General features: G+C 45.6%; 2 protein-coding genes and 1 pseudogene across 2 annotated transcripts in view; 1 reads left to right on the top strand and 2 right to left on the bottom strand.

The window, feature by feature from the left end:
* LOC126935658 (sodium/potassium-transporting ATPase subunit alpha-2) overlaps positions 1–24,905 on the top strand; it is a 907,274-nt gene that overhangs the window by 716,652 nt on the left and 165,717 nt on the right. The window lies entirely within an intron of this gene.
* TAGLN2 (transgelin 2) overlaps positions 1–24,905 on the bottom strand; it is a 297,175-nt gene that overhangs the window by 42,954 nt on the left and 229,316 nt on the right. The window lies entirely within an intron of this gene.
* On the bottom strand, positions 11,617–13,706 carry LOC126953687 (Fc receptor-like protein 6; annotated as a pseudogene).

Raw genomic sequence — 24,905 nt, forward strand, 5'->3', positions numbered from 1 at the left:
GCTGCTTCCAGGCTTTCCATATGACAGTAGAAGGCCACCCAACCCAGCAACTGGGAAGTATGCAGGTTTGGTGGGTCCAGCTAAGGGAGTGCCACGTTGGTGGGTAAATGTGGATAAATGTTCCAGCCTCCCTGCCCTATTCCACGAGCAATTCTGAGGCGTGTTCTCCCTGGTTCCTCAGAGGGATTGGGTCCCAGCTGTCCACAACAGTAATCAACTATTAACACACCTTTTTTTTTTTTTTTTTTTTTTTTTTTGGCTTTCCTCCCTTCCTTGTCGCATTTTCCTCATTCTTTCTTCTTGGATTATCTCCCAGAAAGACTTCCTCCACCCAAGTTTTTATCTAAGGGTGTGCTTTGGAGAGAGACCAAACTATGACATTATTACATATAATAAAGTAGTTGCACCAGCAATGTTTAGACTCTCTCTTCTTCCTGGATCTTTGGGAGCAATTAAGCCCATAAGAAATCAGACACTCACCCCAATTCTGATGTAACAGCCTTGGGAGAGGTTGCAGTGAAAAGCTGGTCCTGCTGTGGTGGAGAGAATGGAGAAAACATAATAAAAGGCTAAACCTTTGCTCAAACTTTCTCCTCAGCTTCTCTTTGGATCTGGAAAGCTGGGGACCCACAGGGCAGAGCCATGGTACTGGAGGAGCCATTAACAAGTAAGTTCCAAATAAATCACCTCCCGCCCGAGGCAACACGTGTTGAGATCTGCATGTGTCTTCTATCCTTCTATTCTGAGGCTGGCCTGTGCACTTGATATATGGTTTCTTTTTCCTTTCTTTTCTTTTTCTTTTTTAAGTGTCAGTGTTAAAAAGGTGATTATTCAATTGAACCATGAAGGTGGATGGAGAGAACTGTAAGAGTCTGCAAACTGTTGAAGTGCACCCAAAGGAGTCATTGTGAAGCAGAGGAGTAAAGAGTGTTCCTCACAGAGGGAGCAGCCTGTGCAGGATCCTTGGGGTGGGGGACACAGCTGGGCACACTGAAGCACAGAGAGAAGCCCACACAGGCGGGGCGGAGAAGAGAAGCAGAGAAGAGTGGAGATGAGGCTACAAAGATGGGCTGCAGGCAGCTCACTGGGGGTGTATAGACCCGCTCAGTTTATAAGTTACGCACTCAAGAAGTTTACCTTTGGCTGGGCGCAGTGGCTCACGCCTATAATCCCAGTACTTTGGAAGGCCGAGGCAGGCGGTGGAATTTGAACATATTTAAATGCTGACGAGCAGAACCAGTAGGGGGAGGGGTTGAAGATTTGGGGAAAAGGTGATGATAATGGAGCAAGGCCTCTCCCTGACCCCACACCACCCCATACACACCCAGAAGACAGGAGGGAGCTGAGATTCAGAGCCAAGGGAAAGGAACTGACCTTGGATTACAAGATGGGCCTCGGCTATAATGAGATGAAAATGGGCAGAGATGCAGATAGGTTCGTATGTGACAAGCCGTTAAGGGAAGGCCTGCACAGTGGTTTTGATTTTCTCTGAAATGGAGTCAAAGTTATCTGCTAAAACTGAAGGTTTACGTGAAAGGCAGGCATTTCAAGAGAATGGACACAGTTTGAAGCAGGTGACGTAACCATGTGTTAAGGTTTCTTAAGAAGGTCCTCATGTAAGCCTGTTATCCTGCCCTAATTATTAATAGTGCCCCCTTTCACTCTCAGAAAGTGCTCTAGTTTGGAGGATAAGTTATGGTTACCCTAGAGCAGAAGCAAAATCTTCCTAAAGGAATCATACCGAAACAGCTAAACTTTAAGAGTTCAAGGTGGCCCTTACCTTTTTCAGTCAACAACTTGCCCTAAAGATTTAGAAGGAGACGGTGGGTGGGCAGTGTGGAAGAGCATGCCTCTGGAACCAAACTACTTGGGTTCCTTTGTCTGCAGGATGGGATACTCACAATACCCGCTTTATAGGGTGGTTGTGAAAATCAGATGAACTAATGGCAGAAACCATTCGGTGTGGAGTTGGCTCATGGTAAGGGCTCAATGAATGTGAGTCATGGTTATTACTGAAGGTTGGTTAAGCATAAAGACAGTGGGCTTTGGCATTAGGAAGACCTGGGGCCCCTTAGTAATTGGCCAGGGTCTGTGATTATTGAAGAGAATACACAGGAAGTCTCTAACATAAGACACGTGAATAGGTTTTATTCAAGAATGTTAGCTGGCGGCACCAATCAGCCCATAGTCTAAAGAGACTGCAAGCATTGCTGTTGGGAGGTACAACCCAGCTTGGTGTTTTCCATGCCAGCCGCCCTTTCCCCAGACCAGCCTGTTACATATGCAGAGATGGAACACGCCAGGCTGATCCCCTTAACCACACTGCAAGGGCAACCCATTCCTTGTCTCTCAGGCTTCACATATCTCAGATTGGTTCATGCACACACATACCCTTCCCTCAATTTACCTCGTAAGTACAATATGTCTGCCCTTCTTTCCTAAAATGGACTAGGCTCATGTTCTTCTCAATTGCATGTCCTGTGACTCCCTGATGCTTATTGCTCTCAAAATGTAGGTTTCATACAACCTGCATCACAATCAAGCTGAGAGCTAGTTAAAACGCTTACTCAGGCCAGGCGTGGTGGCTCACGCCTATAATCCCAGTACTTTGGGAGGCCAAGGAGGGCAGATCACAAGGTCAGGAGTTCAAGACCAACCTGGCCAACATAGTGAAACCCCGTCTCTACTAAATATACAAAAAATTAGCCGGGCATGGTGGCAAGTGCCCGTAATCCCAGCGACTCGCGAGGCTGAGGCAGGAGAATCACTCAAACCCAGGAGGCAGAGGTTGCAGTGAGCAGAGATCGCACCACTGCACTCCAGCCTGGGTGACGGTGCAAGATTCTGTCTCAAAAAACAAACAAAAACACTGATTCGGACTCACTGAGTCACGATGGGGGAAAGCAGGGTGTGGCCTGTGAATCCACCTGCTTATCAAGGTCCCCGGGTGATGCTACTCTAAGCTGAAGTTTGGGAATCCCTACACTTCACCTACTCTTCTGTTCTGTTGGAGCAGAGAGGAAGTTCCCTAGCCAGTGATATCTTGTTTCCAATCACAAAGGGTTTCTTTCCCCCTGAGTAGAGCCATGAAACAACACTCTGCTTCATTCTTGGTCTGGCCTTTGGAGAACATGAGAGGGGCTCCGGGAGCTTTTAATCTGTTTTCCTGGGCTTTCTGAGGAGCTGTCTCAAGGATTGCCGCAGGGAAGCAGGTGCAAGGCCAGGGAGCTTCAACCACAGACAGGGTGCTTTTATCTTTTCACGTAGGGAGTTCTGATGAAGAACTTGTTTGAAAATAGGGTGCTGTTGCTAAAAGAAAAAAGTTTAGAATCTATGGATCTTGTCCAACCCTTTATTTCACAAATTAAAAACTAAAAAGCAAACAAACAACAAACAAAAACCAGAGGTTCGGAGTGGTGGAGAGACTTCCTCAAGGTCACAGTTTAACGGCAAACCTGGGGCCAAAACTCCTGGTGTCTTGTTGGCAGGATTTTACTTGATTAAACTAATTCGAGAAGTAACAAAACTATGCCTGGCATATAGAAAGCCCTCAGTGTTATTATTATTGCTGATGTCATCAGTGATTTGTATTTGTATTCCTTTGCTGTTATTAATTTGTATTTGAGACTGGAGGCACACGAAGACGGCACAAAGGAAACAGAGGGGAGTGGCTTGAGGGAAGCCATGGGCCACCCAGACAAGTCTGCCCATGATGCCATTTTTCTTAGTCAGTTCAGCACTTTTCACAATACAGGCTCAAACTCTAACTCATCGATGTCCCAGAGTTGATCAGAATCTGGAATGCTGCCTCATTTTGTCAGAGATGTCATCAAACTGACATATAAATTTAGCCATTCATCCTACAATTATTTATCAAGCTTCAATTAAATGCCAGGCAGTGTTCTAGGTGTGGGACACAGCAGTGAACAGGAAAACTTGAAGCTTACATTATCGTCAGAGTCAAGGTTGGGGGAGGGTAAGCAACACACAACAAACAGATCTGTAACATCAGGCAATAAAGTACCTTGAGGAAAAACAAGGCAGGATAAAGGAACACCAAGGGATGGGGACAAGCAGCCTTCTTTGGTCAGAGTGTTCTGATCAAATAGGCCAGTTGTTGTTCCATCACCCTGACATTCCCTCCCTGTACACAGTATGGGGAGTTGTCAACAGAAGGCTGCCTAGGGAACATGGTGCTAGAGGAAAGGAGATGAGCTAAGATTCAACACTCTGATGACAATCTATGGTGTCCATCTCCAGTGAGGCTCCTTCTGTGAGGTTGCCTGGATACTGTGTCTGGCTGACAGGGTCCCTAGACAGAACTTGAATAGGCACTGTCAGGGTGTGTACTTCTATGACTCTCCTTTTGCAATGTGTCCACACCACCCATCTCATTTTTCTAATAAGTTACATACCTTCGTTTGATTATTTAGTTCGTTCGGGATAATTTGCATACCTCATCTTTGATCCACTAAGTATTGTCCTAATATTTTGGAACTCACAAGGCAATCTCATTTCCTCCTTTTCCAGAGCTATTCACTTTTCTTGCCCCCACATTACAGTGTTTCTTTTTAAAAAGATATAAATTATGCTTAATTAACAAATCATAATTATATTACATTTATGTAGTACAATGTGATGTTTTGATATATGTCTACAATTCAGTGATTAAATCAAGCTAATTAATATATCCATCACTTCACTTCCTTGATATTTTTGTGGTGATATATTTGAAATTACTCTCTTAGTTATTTTGAAATATACAACATATTATTATTGATTACAGTCATCCTGCTGTGCAGTAGATCTCAAAACTTATTCTTCTTATTTAGCTGAAACTTTGTACCCTCAGACCAGTAATTCCCCATTCCTTCACACCTCCTCTGCCCACTGCCTCTGGGAACCATTATTCTTCTAGGAATTCAACTTTTTTTATATTCCACATCTAAATGAGATCATGCAGTATTTATCTTTCTGTGCCTGGCTTATTTCACTTAGCATAGTATCCTCTAGAGTCATTTGTGTTGTCCAAAATGACAGAATTTCATTCTTTTTAAAGGCTGATTAGTATTCCATTGTGTGTATACACCTCATTTTCTTTATCTGTTTATCCACTGATGGACATTTAGAATGAGTCCACATCTTAGCTATTGTACATAATACTACAATAAACATGGGAGTTCATGTTAAAAGGATACCCCTCAACACAGTCATTTTAATTCCTTTGGATATATTCTCAGAAGTGGGATAGTTGGATCATATGGAAGTTACATTTTTAGTTTTTTGAGGAACCTCCATACTGTTTTCCATAACAGCCGTACTAATTTACATTCTTACTAACAGTGTACAAGTGTTCCCTTTTTTCTGTGTCTTTATCAACACATGTTATCTTTTATCATTGTGGTAAAAGCCAGTCTAACAGGTGTGAGGTGATACCTCATTGTGGTTTTAATTTGCATTTACTTAGTGATTAGTGATGCTGAGCATTTTTTAATGAACCTGTTAGCCATTTGTATGTCTTCCTTTGAGAAATGTCTGTTCAAGTCGTTTGCCCATTTTTTAATCAAGTTACTTGTTTTCTTGCTAATGAGTTATTTGGATTCCTTATATATTTTGGATTTTAACTCCTTATCAGATGTATAGTTTGAAAATATTTTTCCCATTCTGTGGGTCTCTTCATTTTGTTGTTTTTGTTTTGCTATGCATAAACTTTTTAGTTTTATGCAATCTCATTTGTTTATTTTTGCTTTTGTTACCTGAGCTGTCAGAGTCAAATCCAAAAAATTCTTGTCCAGACCAATGTAACGAAGGTTTCCCCTTATGCTTTCTTCTAGTAGTTTTACAGTGCCAAGTCTTACATTAAAGTCTTTCCCATTTTGAGGGGTTTTTTTATTATTATTATTATACTTTAAGTTCTAGGGTACATGTACACAATGTGCAGGTTTGTTACATAGGTATACATGTGCCATGTTGGTTTGCTGCACCTATCAACTTGTCATTTACATTAGTTATTTCTCCTAATGCTATCCCTCCCTTGAGTTGATTTTTATGCATGCTGTAAGATAAAGATCTAATTTCATTCTTCTGCATGTGGATAACCAGTTTTCCTGCACCATTTATTGAATAGATTGTCCTTTCCTCATTGTAGGCTTTTGGAACCTTTGTCAAAAATCAGTCAACTATAAATGCATTGGTTTATTTCTGTTCCATTGGTTGGTGGATCTGTTTTTATGCCACTACTATGTTGTTTTGATTACAACTGCCTTATAATATACTTTACAGTCAGGTCGTGTGATGTCTCCAGCTTTATTATTTTTGCTCAAAATTGCTTTGGCCATTTGTGGTTTTTGTCATTCCCTACGAATTTAAGGATTTTTTTTCTATTTCTGTTTAGAGTGACATTGGAATTTTAATAGAGATTGCATTGAATCTGTAGATTGTTTGGGGTTAATATGGACATTATAACAGTATTAACTTTTCCAACCCATGAACATGGAATATTTTGCCGTTTATGTGTGTTTTCATCCATTTATTTCATTAGTGTTTTATAGTTTTCAGTATATAAGTCTTTCACCTCCTTAGTTAAATTTACATCTCACTATTTTATCTTTTGTTGCTATTGTAAATTGGATCATTCTTAATTTTCTTTTTGGATAGCTTGTTATTAGCATACAGAAATGCTACTAATTTGTGTATGTTGATTTTGTATCCTGCAACTTTATGGAATTTTTTTAATCAGTTCTAAGGGTTTTTGATTTTTAGGGTTTTTTTAATATATATAAGATCATTTCATCAGCAAATGAAGACAATTTCACTTCTTCCTTTCCTATTAAGATGGCTTTTATTTCTTTCTCTTGAATAATTGCTCTGGCTAGGACTTCGAGAACTACGTTGAAAAGGAGTAGTGAAAGTGGACATCCTTGTTGCATTTCTGATATTTGAAGAAAAGCTTTCAACTTTTCTCCATTGAGTATAATATTAGCTGTGGGCTTGTCATAGATAGATTTTATTGTGTTGAGGTACATTCTCTTATACTTACTCTTTTGAGAGCTGTTCACACCACCCCATCTCATTTTTGTAATTCTTTAGGGATAATATGCATGCCTCATCTCTGATGTACCAAGTGTTTACTTAGCACTTTGAGACTCAGAAGGCAATCTCATTTTCTCTTTTCTCAGGGTTACTCACTCCTCTCCTTCCCATTAAATATTTTCCATTAGCACATGCAAAATCTTCTCTCTTCCCTGTCAAGTTCCCCAAATACCTTGCCACTTACAATGGTTTTGTGGCACCCATGGTACTCCTCTCTCTTGGTCAAATCCTTCTTTGTAGGGGAGAGACGGACTGTCTGGGATTCTGACCTTGGAACATTGAAGGTGGCTCAGAGTTTGAGTCATTGGATTATGAGGCAGGATTTCCTATGTCTGAGAGGTTTCTTCCTCTGAGAGGAAAGAAGCCTGGTAGCAGCACACCAACAATGGAGACATTTTCTTCTAGCCTATGGAAATGGTTAAGAAGTAGGGAAGGGCCGGGCACGGTGGCTCACGCCTGTAATCTCAATACTTTGGGAGGCCGAGGCAGGTGGATCACCTGAGGTCAGGAGTTCGAGACCAGCCTGGCCAACATGGTGAAACCTCGTTTCTACTAAAAAAAAAAAACAAAAATCGGCCGGATGTGGTGGCAGGCACCTGTACTCGGGAGGCTGAGGCAGGAGAATCACTTGAACCCAGGAGGCAGAGGTTGCAGTGAGCTGAGATCGCACCACTGGACTCCAGCCTGAGTGACAAAGTGAGACTCCATCTCAAAAAAAGAAAAAAAAAAAAAAGAAAGAAGAAGAGGTAGGGAAGGGCTTGGGGATTCCCCCTCAAACTACTAGAAGAGGAAATGGGAAACAGAAGGAGAAGTGGAGGGTTAAGAAGCAACCACTACAACTGCTCTCTGGATGGAGGAAGAAGAGGTGGAGAGAAGTTTTCCATGATAGACAATTTCTAGCACTAGGGATAGCCAATTTTGCTGACTGTGGATAGCTGCCTGGGGGGATGGAGAAGGGGTAAGGGGTATAGTCCCTAACTCTTTACTTTCCCAAGCTCACCTGATGAGGTATTACCCAAAGGCTATGCAGCTAAGTCCTTCCTCTAGAACAGTGGCTGCTGAACTTAAAAATAAAAAAATCCATGCAACTTTTCCTCAATGGAAATATTACAAGAAACTCAATATGATTAAAAAAAAAAAAAAAAACTATTCTTGTAGAAGCTGGAGGGAGTATCCCATCTCAGCACTTTGCTTAAATCCCAGGGCAATGCCTTGGAGCCTTAAGGGTTCTAGGGAGCACCTCTGCTCGGGGATTGCAGATGGGCAAAACAATGGGGCAGCATTGCCAGGTGTAATTCCTGGACTTTCATCTCCATTTCAACTAGAATACCTGGATTTTCACCTAGTTACATATTGGGCTTATGAAAATATTTCCTGGACAGGGGAGAGGAATATTTTCCTTAAAAAACACACTCCCACACCCCTCTCAAAATCCTTTAAAATAGTGTTTATTAGCCAGGCGCAGTGGCTCATGCCTGTAATCCCAGAACTTTGGGAGCCCGAGGCAGGCAGATCACTTGAGCCCAAGAGTTCAAGACTCACCTGGGTAACATGGCAAAACACCGTCTCTACCAAAAATACAAAGTTAGCTGGGCGTGGTGGTGCAGTGGTGCACTTCTGTAGTCCCAGCTACTCAGGAGGCTGAGGTGGGAGGATTGCTTGAGCCCAGGGGTGAAGGGGGAGTGGAGACTGCAGTGAGCCACGGCTCACTCTGCACTCCAATATGGGTGACAGAGCAAGACACTTCTCAATAAATAAATAAATAAATAAATAATAAAATAGTGTTTATCACCTTTTTGTATAGCCTTAAAACCACAAAAGCATGCCATATGCTCCTAAATGTAATCATGGCTCACTCTGGCAGAGGTCCTCAAAATTGGGCTTTCTGCCTCCATTGAGAATCACTAACCCAGGTTTAGCTGAATTATTAGAAAGATAAAACCTGGCCAGGCGCGGTGGCTCACGCCTGTAATCCTAGCACTTTGGGAGGCCGAGGCAGACGGATCACGAGGTCAGGAGATCGAGACCATCCTGGCTAACCCAGTGAAACCCCGTGTCTACTAAAAATACAAAAAATTAGCCAGGCATAGTGGCGGGTGCCTGTAGTCCCAGCTACTCAGGAGGCTGAGGCAGGAGAATGGCGTGAACCCGGGAGGCGGAGCTTGCAGGGAGCCAAGATTGTACCACTGCACTCCAGCCTGGGCGACAGAGCGAGATTCCATCTCAGAAAAAAAGAAAGAAAGAAAAAAAAAGAAAGATAAAACCCAAGCCACCTCCTATGGGGACGGTGCAGACTTGCTCCCCTGAAATGCTTTGTTGCAATCAATGACCATGGTCTGTGTCAAAGAGTGTTATAAAGCAGGAATATTCAGTGGGGCTATGGAAAAGATAAGGCTAAAGATGCTGTTCATTATCATCGCACAGTGTTTTCTTGAGAAAAAATGCCTCCCAATGGTAGGAACAGCAGGGCCATCTCTCTGAGCAGCCCTGTGATTTTACAGTAGACTTTACTGTCCTCTTGGAGTTGCTGCTGGAAAGCAGAAAGCTGCATTTGTAGCCCTCCCATAGTCATGGATAGAACACTCAAGCATAGTTTGGATACTGAGCTTGTTCCTTGCTGCAGCTTATTTTCCTACCCTACTTTTTTCTTCTAACCTCATCTTCCTAACTAGTATTTTATCTTGCGACAGTGTATACATTTTCTAAGACGTGCATGAGAGTTTAGCCAAGTATACAGTCAGAAAGAATACAATCTACACAGGACTGCCCTCACTTCTGATACCACCTGAAAGTTCAAGGAGTTCCAAAAACTACCCTCAGTTTTAGTAATTTGCTAGAAATAGTCACAGAATACAATGAAAGCTGTTATATTCATGGTTATGTCTTATTGTAGGGAAAGGACACATATTAAACTCAGCCTAGGAAAGAAGCACACAGAGTCCAGGGAAGTAGTAAGTATGTCCTTTCCCATGGGGTTAGGACAGGGTACTCTTCTGGCATCAGTGTGTAACAATACACACACAATATTTCCAACCGGGAAATCTCGCCCAAGCCTCAGAGTTTTTACTAGGACTAAATCACACGCTGCCCACATGGCTGACTGTCAGTCACTGGCCCTTCCAAAAGTCAAGCTGACACCTTTGGTCTCCATTCCCTCTGGAGGTAGAAATGATAGTGCTTGGCATAAATCCCTCATCATAAATCACACTGTTGAACTGTCTGATGGCCAAGGCCCCTAGACAAACAAAGACACTTTTATCAGGCATGGCATTCCAGGGCCTAGAGATCGGCACCTCATAGTGGAGGGCAAATGCTAGACCTGTCTTTGGGAAAGGCTGATTCTTCGCTAGGCAACGAAAATTCATCTTTAGAACAAGGCAACGAGAAGGAAGGAAGGAACAAACCAACCAATCAAACCAAATCAGTCCAGGATGGCCAGACTCCTCAATCCTGCCCTGCACTGACAATGACTGCTGGAGAACAAGATCCCTCGGGGAGAAGTCCAGGGTGAAGGATTCCAGCAGGGACCCTCTGTCCTCATAGCCATTGAGCCCCTTTATGAGTTGGTCCCCTGGGTTGAAGAAGGGGGTTAAGGGTGCCACCCAACTCTGAGTGAGGTGAGATGAGATATCACATAGTGTCTTCTGAGACCAAGGAAGGTGCAGAGATGCTGATGCAGATTGAGGCTGACTTGGACTCATTCTGTCACCTCTATTTATTGGGTAAGATTCCCAGGCATAGAAGATTAGGATGTGCAGTAGAACGTGGGAGTCCTGGCAGCTTTGCAGGACCATTTGGGAAGGACACAGGGTCAGCGTCACAGTTGACACCCAGGCCCTTAGAGTGACTTTCATGAATCTTCAGGCCGCACCTGGACAAAACAGCTATTGTTTCTCCCCTGGCACTCTGAGGAGTCCTGGGGAACTCAGAGGCCTGTGATTGCCCCCCTCCCACCGCCACCAAAAAAAAAAAAAAAAAAAAACTTATCTGTAAGGCCACGGAGCTCCCTCTGCAGAACAGCACACAGACCCATGTCAATGGCTCACCCCAGCAGACAACTCTGAGGGGAGGGCGCCTAGAGGGCTTGGAGAGTCATGAGGGCCAAGCTGAGGATTCTGGGCTCCTGCAGGCCTCCCAGGCCCACATGCACACGGGACTCTAGCTCCTTCCACTTCTTTGCTCATGCCCTGTATGTGCCTCTAGGTCTGGCCCCCACCCCACCCCTCACACACACCCTACACCCTCACTGCAGGAAAGTGGCCTGTGTCTTAGGCCAAGAGCTAGAAGGCTCAGCGTTGTTGAGACCACAGGAAACCAGTTCTCTGGAAGGATCCACAACTTCTGTGGTTGTGAAAAGGAGACACATCTCACTGCTTGGGCCCTGTTGCCCTTGTTTTCCTAACGCTTGAGATTCCTCTCCCTCCACACATTTGCCTCCTCCAAGCTCCCCTCACTCCATGCCAGGCTGCTGAGGGTGCAGTGATGACTGAACCATTATCCTAGGCCCCGGGGCTCAGAGCCCAGTTAGAAGACAAGATGCATCAACAAGGGAGAGCTTTTGGGCTCACTCCTCTCTCTGGAGATGCTGTTCTCAGCCTTGCAGGGATCCCAGCATCCTGCTCTGACTTCACTGGAAACAAGGGGGAAAGAGCTCCACCATGGGGAGCCGAGTGATTCCCAGGGAGATCCCCAAGATCTCTCCATTGAGGTAGAACAAGTACAGGACTGGAGGGGAGCCCCTCTGGGCCTCACAGAGGAGCTGCACCATGTGCCCCACAGCAGGGTCAGCAAACCCGTGGTGCAGGGTCAGCAGACCGTGGTGCAGGGTGAGCACAGGACAGGACACAGGAGCTGGGACACACATGGGGTGGGAAGCTCAGCCTGACCACCCAGGACCCTGGCTCCTTCCTCTCCTGGGGACCCTTCCCACAACTCCTCTCCTCTCAGGAGGTCCCACTGCCTGATGCCCAGACCCTTGGGGACGTCGCCACTCCCTCACACATTTACCCTGCACTCTGACCTCCAGCTGGGGGCTCTGCTTCTGGACCTGGCCACCCTCGGGGGCCATCTCACACCAGTAAAGTCCAGAGTATCCCTCTTCGACTCCTGGGATGCAGAGTTCTGGGTGAGGGCCCCTGTCCTGCAAGGTATGGCCATCCTTGTGGAAAGAGAAGAGGAGCCTTGAGGCTGACCTGAGGGGGTGCAGCTTTGCCTGACATCTCAGGGTCACCAGGGTACCCTCTCGGGGCTCAGGAGAGGGGGCAGCACTCAGCACAGGAGGTGGGAACAGCTCTGGGGAGATGCAGGCCCAGGGCTCAGGAGGGGAGTCCCGGATGATGAAGCCCCAGAAGGCTGAGGCCTGAGCTTCTACTCATCCCGGGCTGCAGCCTGGGGATGCCGATGGGAGGCAGCTTGATCCCCAGGACCTGTCCTCTTGTCCTTACCCACAAGCTCTGAAAGTGACTCCCACACAGCCAGACCCTTCTGGAATCTTGGAAGTCAGAGGCAGAGGGGTCCTTTGAGGTCCTCTAGTCCACAGAGGGGAAGGGTGAACCTGGACTGGTCCAGGCTCTTCCCAGTGCCCCCGTTCCAGGAATCTCCCCACTCCTTCCCCTGGCTCCATATGTGCCCCATGGTGGGGAGATGGGGGTATTGAGACAACATCTTGAGAAACCTCGGGGCCCCACACATTGGCCCAGCATGAGGGGCAGCCAGAGACAGGGGTCCTGTCCAGAGAGCTACTGGCCTCTAGAGATGGGATCCCTGAGAGGCACCTCCTGCCCCACAAACTCCCAAGCTGGTGACTCACTTTGGACTTGAACCATGGCAGTCTCTGAAGTTAGTGTGAATGTCTGTGGAATATACATCACCTGCCCAGTGCAGCTGTACTGGCCACGGCTCTGCACTGTTGCTGCCCCCATGGACAGAGTCTGTTTTTTCTTAGAGAAAGGAAGGAATTTTCCATCTCTGTAGAACTTCACCTGAGACAGTGGTGTATTCTTCCATCCCTGACATCACAGAGTCAGGGCATCTCCTTCAAACACAAGATTTGGCTAGGCTTGGAGGTATAGACAGGTTGCAAGACAAAGGGACAGGGCAGCCCTGGAGCTGCAGGTCCCATCGGTCACTTCTATCCCTCTGTCCCCCAGTCTAAGGCCTCTGCTGGGGATGGAGGCCCTTGGATGGCACCAGTGCAGTGCCACTGTCTCCAGTCCTTCATGCTGAACAGAGAAGGGCAGGACCTGGACTTCCTTTCCTCCCTCTCCTCCCTTTTCTTCTTCTTTCCTTCCTCTTGTCTTCCCATGTGCCTCTATCCTTTCCCTTTTCTTCTCCCTTTTTCTCTCTCCCTGATCCTACCATATATTGGGTTTTCCTCCCCATCGACATGTTTGGTTCCAGTTGGAATCATCCCAATTATATAGCTATCTTATTCCTCCTGAACAAATTCTAATTTCTTCACACTTCACATGCTGCCTCAGTCTAGGTTGACTCAATAGTCCCCACCTCCAGTGACAGCTCCAGGTCCGGACCTGTGAGAATCCAGGGATTGAAGGAGCCTGATCTGGCTCGCTCCTACCTTCCTCCTTAAAGGCTCCCAGAGGTCCGGACTCCATTGATGCCCCACACCAATACCAATCCCCAGCAGGGGTTTCAGTTTCCACCCCAACTATGCAGGGCCCTGTCCTGTCTGTTCTCATCCTGAACTTAAGTTCTCTGCCCTGACTGGGCAGGACAAGGGTCTCTCCCCAGGTGTGGAATCTCCCACAGGTCAGGCAGCCTCAAGAGCCAAAAGCCATGGCTGGGAGTCAGGCCTGAGGATCATGACAAAAGATGCAGAAATGGGATTCATGGAAGAGTTCCCTTCTCATTCCCATCATGAGCAAGAAGAACACAGGTGTAATCAGCCTCTTCCTGGACCATAGGCACCTTCTATCACTCCTGGAACTTATGAGGCTCACAAGGTCCCTGAGCACAGGCCCGGGTGCTCAAACCTGGTTTCTCTATTACCACCAACCACAGAGCACTTGGGTTTCCAAGTGTGGTCTGAACTCCTTCCCCAAGCAGTAACATAGATAACTCCCTGGGAGTCTCAATACTCAGATGTATGTCAGTTCTTATCTCTTTAACAAAGGTACGGATTCAATGGAAGGCAGAGAAGCAGAATTTATTTGTTATTCATTCATTGACTTATTCATTCATCAGTCATTTATTGAGCACCTCTACATGCCAGGTCTTCAATGTCTGTGTGTGTGTGTGTGTGTGTGTGTGTGTGTGTGTGTGTGTGTGTGTGTGTGTGTAATATGCTGGTTCACAGTGTAGAAGGCAAGAAAAGAGACAAAGTGTTACAAGTGTGACAGAGGGGGCAGAGAGAGAAACTGCTTAGTTCTACCTGGGGAGGACACCCAAAGAGGTGAGGTCGCCTTGACCTTCATCTTGAAAGATAAGTATTCAGTATAAGGGAGATGTAGGAAGAGGCTGTTTCAAGATGTAGCCACGTGAGCAAGGACACAGCCAGGAGTAGTCTGGGAACTGGTGGAGTGTGGCATGCGTGGAGAGATAGACTGTGAAGAGGGTATGCTAAGAAGTAAGCCTGGGGAGGTAGTAATCAGATGAACTCAAACTATACCAGAGCAGTTGGAAAGGAAAGGAGGGATTTGAAATTGGGAGTAATTGAATCAAACTTGCATTCGAGATCTGATGGCTGCCAAGTAAAGAATGATCAGAACGGGGTGAGAAAAAGACAGTGAGCCTATTGCAATTGCCTGGGCGAGAGAGAGGTGTCAGCTGCAACAATGGCAGTGAGGTGGAAAGGAGGGCATAGATCCGAGTGACACTAAGGAGGTAGGATCTATAAGACTTGATGATACAGACTTGAAGATTTGATGCGGGGCGAGGGGCAAAGGAGAGGGAGGAATTCAGGATAATAGGAAATTGAGGACAAGACACTGATCTGTAGGAAAATGTAAGTTAAATTGTGTCCATCTTCAAATGAGATGTTCTTGGCATGGCCAGGTGGAGATATCCCTCAGTTCAGAGCCTATATGTAACTTCAGGGTCCGTTCTGGGCTGGAGATAGAGACTTGGGAGTCATTTACATTTGGTGGTGCTTGAAGCCAGCTGTGTGGATGGAGCACTCCAGAACTCAAGGAAGGAGTATAGATTGTAGTGTGTGTGTCTGTGTGTGTGTGTGTGTGTAAGTTGTTTTACCCTTTTGCTTTTTATATATAAAGAATATCTATATAATATATATGGCTTAAAATAGCACAAGGGTTAAAAACAACTAAGATGTTTATTAATAAGGAATTTGTGAAATAAATTACGTTCCAGCCATATAATGAAATATAATGTAGCCATGAGAAAGAACAAGGTAGATCCATAAATACCTATATGGAATAAGCCCAAGATAAAGTGTTAGTGAAAACACTAAAAGCAACGTGTGAAACCATGTGTACAGTGCACTTCCATTTTTATATAAAAAGAAACACACATACATATTCACACACATATGTATGCTTGCATATGCATATAAAATGTTTAGAATGTAAGGGAAGACTGGGTAACCAACTCATGGGCTGGGGTGAGTTAGAAACAATTTTTACAATGCGCTGCTTTGTTCTTTTTTAAAAAATTTAATGTTTTTACCATATTCACATATATGTTTCAATTAAAACGCTAGATTAAATAAAATATTCCAATCTTCTTTATTTCCCCATATAGCTTTTAATAAACCTCTCTTTCTTGAAGTTACCTGAGAATGGATCCATTCCTTGAAACTGAAGATTCTAAGGAACTGGGTTTCTCAGTATACAGTGGGAATGGTGGGAGGAGGTACAGAGTAGAAGACAGTATCAAGAATCCAGAGCCCAGCACAGTAGTGCACAGCTGTAGTCCTAACTACTCAGATTCCTTGAGCCCAGGAGTTTGAGTCCAGCCTGGGCAACATATTGAGACCCCCATCTCGAAAGAAAGAAAGAAAGAAAAGAAAGAAGGAAGGAAGGAAGGAAGGAAGGAAGGAAGGAAGGAAGGAAGGAAGGAAGGAAGGAAGGAAGGAAGGAAGGAAGGAGAAAGAAAGAAAGAAGAAAAGAAAGGAAGGAAGGAAGGAAAGAAGGAAGGAAGGAAGGAAGGAAGGAAGGAAGGAAGGAAGGAAGGAAGGAAGGAAGGAAGGAAGGAAGGAAAAAAAGAAAAGAGAAAAGAGATAAGAAAGAGAAAGGAGATTGTAGCTAGGGGAAGAGTAGGTGAAAAGTTGAACAATGTGACCGGGAAGATTTCCTAATTTCACCAGAGCCTGGCTCTACCTTAAGGTAGGTAGATGGACAAGTGTAGCCACCTGGGTCACAGATGCTAAGATGACATCCAGACAGGTCAGGAATTAAGAAGAAAGGCAGATGAGGAAGGATAAACTGTATCTTAGAAGACAGATTCCTGGCACTCTTTTCTATGTTTCCTTTTTGCTTTCTCTAGTCCTGCATTTTTGTTGAAGGCAGAAGATTAGAGAGAGAGAGACAAAGAATGGCTGAGCTGACGTCCTTGTTCCCAGTCTGAGTTCCCAGGTAGTACTGGAAGACGTGAGGTTAGCAGATGTAGTCTTTACTTTGGGAGAAAAAGAAGAGTTTTCTGCTAGAAGTTGATTCTTGTCTCTTTTTTACCCTCCTCCCACACCATCTCCCCAGTTATAGAAAAGATTAGTCATGTCCCTGCAGGATTAGCTCCCTATAGGGCCAGTGACAGCATCCTTCAGCTACTGCTGGTAGGGCTAGGACTTCACTTGGTAGAGAAGCCTGGTGTAAATGGAAGAAAATGACCAAAGAAAAGTGGAAGGTGACCAGGCATAGATGTTTGCCACCAGGAACTGGGGAGGGAAAGGACCCTGAGGCTTTCTCGCCTAGATCCAGAGCACAGCCCTGTGCAGACAGGCACAGAAACCAGAGCTCAGGAAGATGGAGCCAGCCATCTACACTTCAGCCAGACAGCTGTCCCCTCAGACAGACATGTCCAAACAGCCTGAGTGGTCAGAATGGGACATGAACACAGGTGTACTCATGGAGACATGCAGGAACATGAGATCAAAGGCTTGCCAAACTTTCCATCACAGGGACCTGCCATGGGGAAAAGGGAGGGAGTGAGACTGGATAATAAGGACCTTCTGACAGAAAGAGTGGTTAGAAGTGGGACTGGTGTGTACAGAAGGATCTGTGGCCTTTCGTCCTCCCTCTTCCTACATAGATTTGAAAACCGCCAGCCCCCACCACTGCCCCACCCCACCAGGTCATAGTTCCTATTAAGTTCCACAGGAACATTTCTGCGCTGCATCCTGGCCATCCTGGCTTTAGGGTCTCCACAGAGTAAGCTCATGTCATACCCTCCCCACTTCAGGAGGAACAAGACAAAAGGGCCAGGTGAGACCTCAGTGACAACCACCTCTTCCTCCAAGAAGCAGCAGGCAGGACAAGACTTAGGGGTGGGAGAGGGGGGCAGGGGTGGGGAACTTCATAAAGGAGACCTTGACTTTGGTGTTGTTAGGCAAAAGGTGGCTCTTTAGACAGGACTCCAGATCTGATGAGGTGAATCTTAGGCACATAGGAAGATTTCCTAATCTCTCCAGGACCTGGCTCTACCTTAAGGTAGGTAGATGGACAAATGTAGCCGCCTGGGTCACAGATGCTAAGATGGCATCCAGACAGGCCAGCAACTAAGAAATGAGACAGATGAGGATGCATAAATTGTATCTTATAAGACAGATTCCTGGCACTCTTTTCTTATTTAAATTTCCCTTTTGTTTTCCCTAGTCTTTAATAAAAACTTGACTGAAGGTACCAAAGTGTGTTGAAGTGGAAGCAAAGTTCTCCAAAGTCCAGCATGGTAGACATCAGTGGTGGTAACCAAGGACAGACCCCAAGGCAAGGTGAACCTCAAAAATGGAACCTCAAGTCTATGCAGCCCAGCTGCCCTCCCCACTAGAAAGTCCTTGTTCCAGCCCAACATCAGTGCTTCTGAGTTTGGTTACTAGAAACGAAGGAAGAATTTCCTTGTAAAAATATAGACAGAGCAGTCCCTGGCTTTCTCCTCTTGCAGGAAGGAGGGATTCTCCCATTCCATACCATCTTTCCCCTACACTGGCCCCAGAAATACTTAATTCGACTATGTGAAAATAAAGATTGTTTTTGGCCTGAGGGCATAGGGATCCATTTATCCTTATTCTTTATGAGGCACTAAATTAGCTTCGTATGTTATTAAATGTGTCTCATCAACGCTGTGGGCATTGTTTCATTTTAACTTCTATTTGGTGATGTTCAGTTTTCTGAATGTATGGATCACTTAGCATGAGCAGAAAACCTTGCAAAATTGGTGTAGGTAAGGAAAGGTTATAATAATGGCTACAAAGCAGGAGGAGCATAGGGCTACCTAGGTGGCACGGTTTGAGTTGTTTTGGGAAAGCCCTTCTCAATCACCTCTCTCTAGGACACCACCCCAACACACATGAAATTCTGCTGATGTCTATTTGGTTGCCACTATATTCCCCAAGTTCTTTTAATATGCAAACACTGGTAGGAAAATAAGAAGAAATCACATCATATCTCTGTTTAGAAACTGGTCTAAGATGTTTATAAATGTTCAGAAAAAAAACGTAAATCTCCTTAGGTAAGCAGGCTTAGATGAAACTATGAGCTCATGTTGGCAAATGTGCAAGCTTTAGCATCTAAGCCAAGTGCTTTAAATCAATCTGAGCTTCAAAAGGCAATAGTTAAAAGTCAAAGTATGGTAGACAAAAAAATATTTTCTTGACTGGAAGAGATCTTCATAGGACTCTTTACCATGAATGACCTAGAGAAAATAATGTAAGGCAATCTTTTTTTTTTACTTTAATTCAACTCAAGATGTATTTAATTCTACTATATGTAAGGCACTGTGGTAAGTAAAACTGAGGCCACAGAGTTGCATAAAACAGTTCTGTCCCCAGACAGTCTAGCCATGCAGGACAAAACATGGATGGAGGCACAAAGCAAAGTGTCAGGTTGCTGTGAGAGTTCAAAGAAGGGAGATGGCCCATCCTGTTGGAGGTCTCACCAGTAGCATTGAGAAGGGATTTGGAGACAGCCATAAATTAATTAACTGTACATGAAGGAACTGGCTCAGAGACTGAAAATCACAGGATGTTTTAGGAAACTTTGGGTGGTCAGGTCTGGATGGAGCGCAGAATCGGAGCAGGGGGTTCGAGGAAAATTAGGGTGGGGGAGAAGATTGGGATGCTCTGAGCAAAACCAAGTCAAAGGAAGTTTAAGGCCAATCAGCAACGTGTGTCTTCCATCTTTTTCCTTTTCTTCTACTGTGGAGGGTTCATCCCTCTCCAGTCGACAGAACGATGATTCTGAACACACTCCCAGGAGGGGCTTCTGGCCTGCAGGCACCTCCCCACGGTGGACTGTGCCCTTGGACCTGCTCCTGTCGGGGGGACTCGCCGTCTCATCTGGCTCGGTGCCCATCCTCCTGAGAACCCTCTTCCCAGCCTCTTCCCCTCCACCACATCCCCTGATGCCCTCCACCAGCCGTGTACCTTTCGTTCCTTTACCTCACGGCTGAAAGTGACTGGTGGTAGAAAGGCACCCAACCTCCCTGCCCAAGTGCCCACCCACTTCCTCCACTGATGGGCAACAGAGATCCCTGAGGAGCAAGGGCTAAAGCGGGTTTAATTTCACCTCATGTCAGAGTTCAGCCCTACTTAATGCTTACTGTTCACTCTACTTTTTGTTTGTTTGTTTTTTATATTTTGAGATGGAGTTTCAACCTTGTTGCCCAGCCTGGAGTGCAATGGCGTGATCTCAGCTCACCGCAACCTCTGCCTCCCGGGTTCAAGTGATTCTCCTGCCTCAGCCTCCTGAGTAGCTGGGATTACAGGCATGTGCCACCACACCAGGCTAATTTTATATTTTTAGTAGAGATGGGGTTTCTCCATGTTGGTCAGGCTGGTCTCGAACTCCCAACCTCAGATGATCCACCCGCCTCAGCCTCCCAAAGTGCTGGAATCACAGGCGTGAGCCACCATGCCCAACCTTCCTACTGTTCACTCTCTAATGCTTTCCACGCTCTCTTCCATCACACTCTGCATGTTGGCGTCTCTTGGACCCACCTGACTTTCTTTGTGTCACACAGTGGAAGCAGAACTCACAGGAAGGAGAAGCCTGCCTACACTAAGGGACCAGTGCTCTCGATGTGTGAGAGAGCAGTGGAGGCAGCACATCTCTTACCTTCTGTGATGGGCTGAATCGTGGCCCCCAAAATTCCTACGTTGCAGCCCTGACCCCCATATCTCGGAATATTTGGAGACAGGGTATTTTAAGGGGTAATCAATTTAAAATAAGGCCATTAGGGTGGGCCCGAATCCATTCTGATTGGTGTTCTTTTAAGAAAAGGAAACCAGGACACAGATGCACATAGAGGGAAGACTGTGTGGAGACACAAAGAGAAGACAGCCGTCCACAAGCCAAGGAGGGAGGCCTCAGAAGAAACCAATCCTGCTGACCTTTGAGTTTAGACTTCCAGCCTCCAGATATATGAGGAAATTAATTTCTGTTGTTTAAGCCACCTGGTCTGTGCCATGTGTTACAGTAGCCTGAGCTGACTCCTGCATCTGCCAAGCCTGTGATGTCCTCAAAAAGAGCGGAGGACAACTTCTGGCCCCAACCAAGAAAGGAGCAAGGGCAGCAACCTCACAAGCCAGAAGGGAAACAGCCTTCCCAGACCAGGGGGGTGCTGGCAAACAAGGCTAGGTCCTCTTTCCCATCTGCTTTCCATTCTTCCGTGACTGCCTTAGGGCAGACTGTGCTGCTGCAGGCATCTCTGTGCTGGCAGGGAGTGTGCTCAGGTCTCCCTTAAAGAGAACCTGGTGCAAGAAGCCTCCAGCCTCCTGCCGCTGTATTTTGGATATGCTGGGTGTTCACACCGCCCCAGGCTGCTCCCGGCCAATGACTGAGCACAGAGAGTGCCAGAAACAGGCCACTGTGCCTGATGTGAGGCCTTGCTAAGAAGTGAGCTGTATTCTGGGACACTAAGCCTGGCAGGAACATCCTGGAGCTGCACCGCAGTTTGAGGATCATCCTCTTCCCAGTCTGCTCTCCTTTCCCAGGTGTCTGACCTGCACTGCAGTTTGAAGTCTCTCCTGACCACTCCTGCTGCCAGCTCGTCATCCTTCACAGGTGCGGTGTTTCCCATGACACCTCTGCAGGTCTAATCTTGTCTTGGCCTCTCCTTCTCTTAACAGATCTGGCTGCCCCTAGTTGTCCTTCCTTCAATTCATCCTCCACACTGTTAGAGTCCTCCTCCTTCCAAAGTCCAGATCTGATCTTGTCACACTCTGCTTCCATTCTTTCCAAGATGTCTATTTACTTACAAGATAAGTTAGAAGCTTATGTCTCTCTAGACTCAGCCTGTGCTCAACTGTCCACTCTCTTATTCCCTACCCAAGGCCCCGCCTTGACAGCCACGTGGAACTATCTACACTCTTCTAAATGTCAGTGCCGCTTCACATCAAGGCCTGTGGCCATATGACTTCTCCTTTTTGGAACATCTTTCTCCATTCCCATCACCCCTTCCTGCCACACCTTCACTCACTCACACACACACTTCTTCCAGTGATCTTTGAACTCCTATTAAGATCCATGCAAATGTTCCCTTCTCAGTAAAGGTTTCCTGGACACACCCAAGCAGAGGAAATCATGCCTCTCTTTGTGCTATTTTTAGCACTTACTGATATCTCTTATGACATTTATCAAACTGTCCCACAATTCTTTGTCTTTTAGGGAAGCCTTTAGGGTAAGCATAAAGTCATTTTTGTATCTCCAACACTAGCATGTACATCGTGTAATGTTAAGTGTGTCTATATGTGTACTTACGCATACACACACATGTGTATGAAACATAACAACATGGCCGGGCGCGGTGGCTCACACCTGTAATCCCAGCACTCTGGGAAGCCGAGGCAGGCAGATCACGAGGTCAAGAGATGGAGACCATCCTGAACAACATGGTAAAACTACGTCTCTACTGAAAATACAAAAATTAGCCGGGTATGGTGGCAAGTGCCTGTAGCCCCAACTACTTGGGAGGCTGAGGCAGGAGAATCGCTTGAACCCTGGAGGTGGAGGTTGCAGTGAGCTGAGATTGCACCACTGCACTCCAGCCTGGCGACAGAGTAAGACTCCGTCTCAAAAAAAAAAAAAAAGAAAAAGAAAAAAAGAAAAGAAAAGTAAAAAGAAACATAATGACATTAGAGTTTCTAGCTTATATCCCAATATCTTGGCCATTCATCAGCACCCTGGCTAGGCTCCTCTCTTATCAACTCACCCTCATGACCAGCTTCTGCCTCCTGTTCCCATCAGAGGAGGTTTAAGGCCAATTAGCAATATGTGTCTTCCATCCTTTTTCTTTTCTTCTACTGTGGAGGGTTCATCACAGTACTTCCATCAGTTCACCAGGGATGGAAGTGGCATCTACCTGTGCCTCTTCATCTGTTGGGTGGAATGCAACATATATGATAGGTGGGTATTGAGTGGCCCTGGACTGGAGTCACAATCACTGATTATGTGCTGGAAGTCAGAGGGGGACAGGGAAAATCCCCCTTTCCTAGGAAAAGGGTCCTTAAGTTGCCAAGAAAAGCAAGAGATCAAATTCCCCCAAGAAGTGGATTTCTGACCATTCCTTGGATTTTTTTTTCTTCGCTTGAGTTAATTTAAATTAGTTTCTATTACTTGCAACTAAAAGGCTTTAATGAATTCACTTGAAATACTGTTGTTAGGAAGGAAACAACTTGCTTGCAAGGTCAAGCTTAGGCTGAAAGTCAACGTGGGCCAAGGCACTTAGAGAGCAATTAATCCTCGTAACAGGATAGGGATGGGGTGGAGGGGATAGATGATCTCTAAGGTCCCTTCTAAGAGGATAAGGGTGCTTCCCCTGGATGGCTCTGGCTAGTCTCCTCCCTCCCTTCAAAATGCGAAGCAAAAGGCAGGGAGAAGGTCTCCTTGCAGATCTTCAGCTCTCTCAGGGAAAGAGACCCACATCACTCCCAGCAGAGTCCTGCATGGCAGCAAAGGGCCAGGGTGGGAGAAGAACGAAAAACTCCCAGAGAAGAAAGGCAGTGCCTCTCCCTGCAGCAGCCAGGGCTGCAGATATGATGGAGCAGGGGAGATGGTCTCTTCTAGAGCAGCAGGAGCCAAGTTACACAGATGATGTAAGGAGGAAGTAGAGGAACTCTGAGTCTCAGCTCAGAGTTTTCCTTACGTGCTTGTAAAAACAAAGTCACCCTCTGTGCAAGCTGAATAATGGCCCCCCAAGATGTCCACATTCTAATCCCTGGAACCTGTCCATGTTTTATTATATGGCAAAAGAGACTTTGTAGATGTGATTAAAGATCTTGAGATTGGGAGATTATCCTGGATTATCAGAGTAGGCTTGATGTAATCACAAGAGTCCTACTAAGAGAAAAGCAGGATGCAGCCCCATGATGACAGAAGCAGAGAGGAAAGCAGAGTTGGAGACAGAAGACACTATGCTTTGGCTTCCTAAAGACAGAGGAAAGGGTCACAAACCAAGGAATACACTTGTATTCTTCAGTAAATAGCAGCTGCCTTGGTGTATTGCTTGTTATTAAATGATCCAATACGTGTAATAGTAATTGTTCAATAAATGCTTGCTATTATACCCTTGGATCTCTTAGAGCTGCACTGTCCAATATGGTAGCCACAAGCCACATGTGACCATTTGACACAGGTGTGGCTTTTCCGAATTGAAGTATGCCGTACATATAAAATACACAACAAAATTTCAGATACTGAGTACAAAACAAAGAATGTGAAATAGCTCAGTAATCTTAATATTAATTATTTGTTGAAATAACATTTTTAACACATCCAATTAAATAAAATATATTATTAAAATTAAATTTCACCTGTTTTTTTTTTTTAGTGTGGCTACTAGAAACTTTAAAATTCTGTATGTGGCTCACATTATATTTCTATCAGACAGTGCTCTTTTGAGTCTCTGACCCGTTGCTGAATAGAACAGTCTAGAAGCAAGCCCTACACATTTAGGGAAAGTGGTGTCACACACTGACTTCTTTATAGTCACCCCTGTCACTCATCTGCTTGCTGGGCTCTGAATTTCTATAATGCTGACTGGGGAACATCCCTGAACACACGGTTAATTCTGGACTGACAGGTACAACTAAACCAAGAGAGTGAATTCAGTTGGCCTCAGAGACAACACAGGCCCCTGCACCAGGACAGAAGGAAGTAATCGCTCCTTTCTCTTTTAAATGTCCGATGAGTTCAGAGCACCACGCCCCCACACAGTGCCTCAGTGGGCACCTGTACACTCCACGTGGTGGCTATTCCTTTAATCCCTACCATCTGCTCCGAAATGTTTACCCAACAGTTTGCCATGGTGCTTGAACTTCTACCATTTGGGTGCCTCTTTGGAACAGGAAATTTAACTCTGTCTGGTGACTGTGCACAGGATTTATAGCTGTTGAGCCTCAGGAGCCATCAGGAACTGAGCTTGCTTTCTTTCCTTCCTTCTCTGGCCCTGCCCATCCACTCTCTGTCTAAGAGTGGCTCTAAACCAGAAGAAAACTCCCAACTCCCTTCTCCTGATAGTCCCTAAAGACCACTGACATGGTCTGCTTCCTTATGAAAGGCTCCACTGCCAATCACTGCAGTGATACTGATGACAAAGGATGGCAACAGTAACAAAGCTAGGCAAGCTTCAAGGGCTCCATAATCTTACTCAGGTATCTCAGCCACAGGCCCGGGTCTATGGAGACT

Source organism: Macaca thibetana, chromosome 1 (genome assembly GCF_024542745.1).
Source record: "Macaca thibetana thibetana isolate TM-01 chromosome 1, ASM2454274v1, whole genome shotgun sequence".
In the NCBI taxonomy this organism is placed as follows: Eukaryota; Metazoa; Chordata; class Mammalia; order Primates; family Cercopithecidae; genus Macaca; species Macaca thibetana.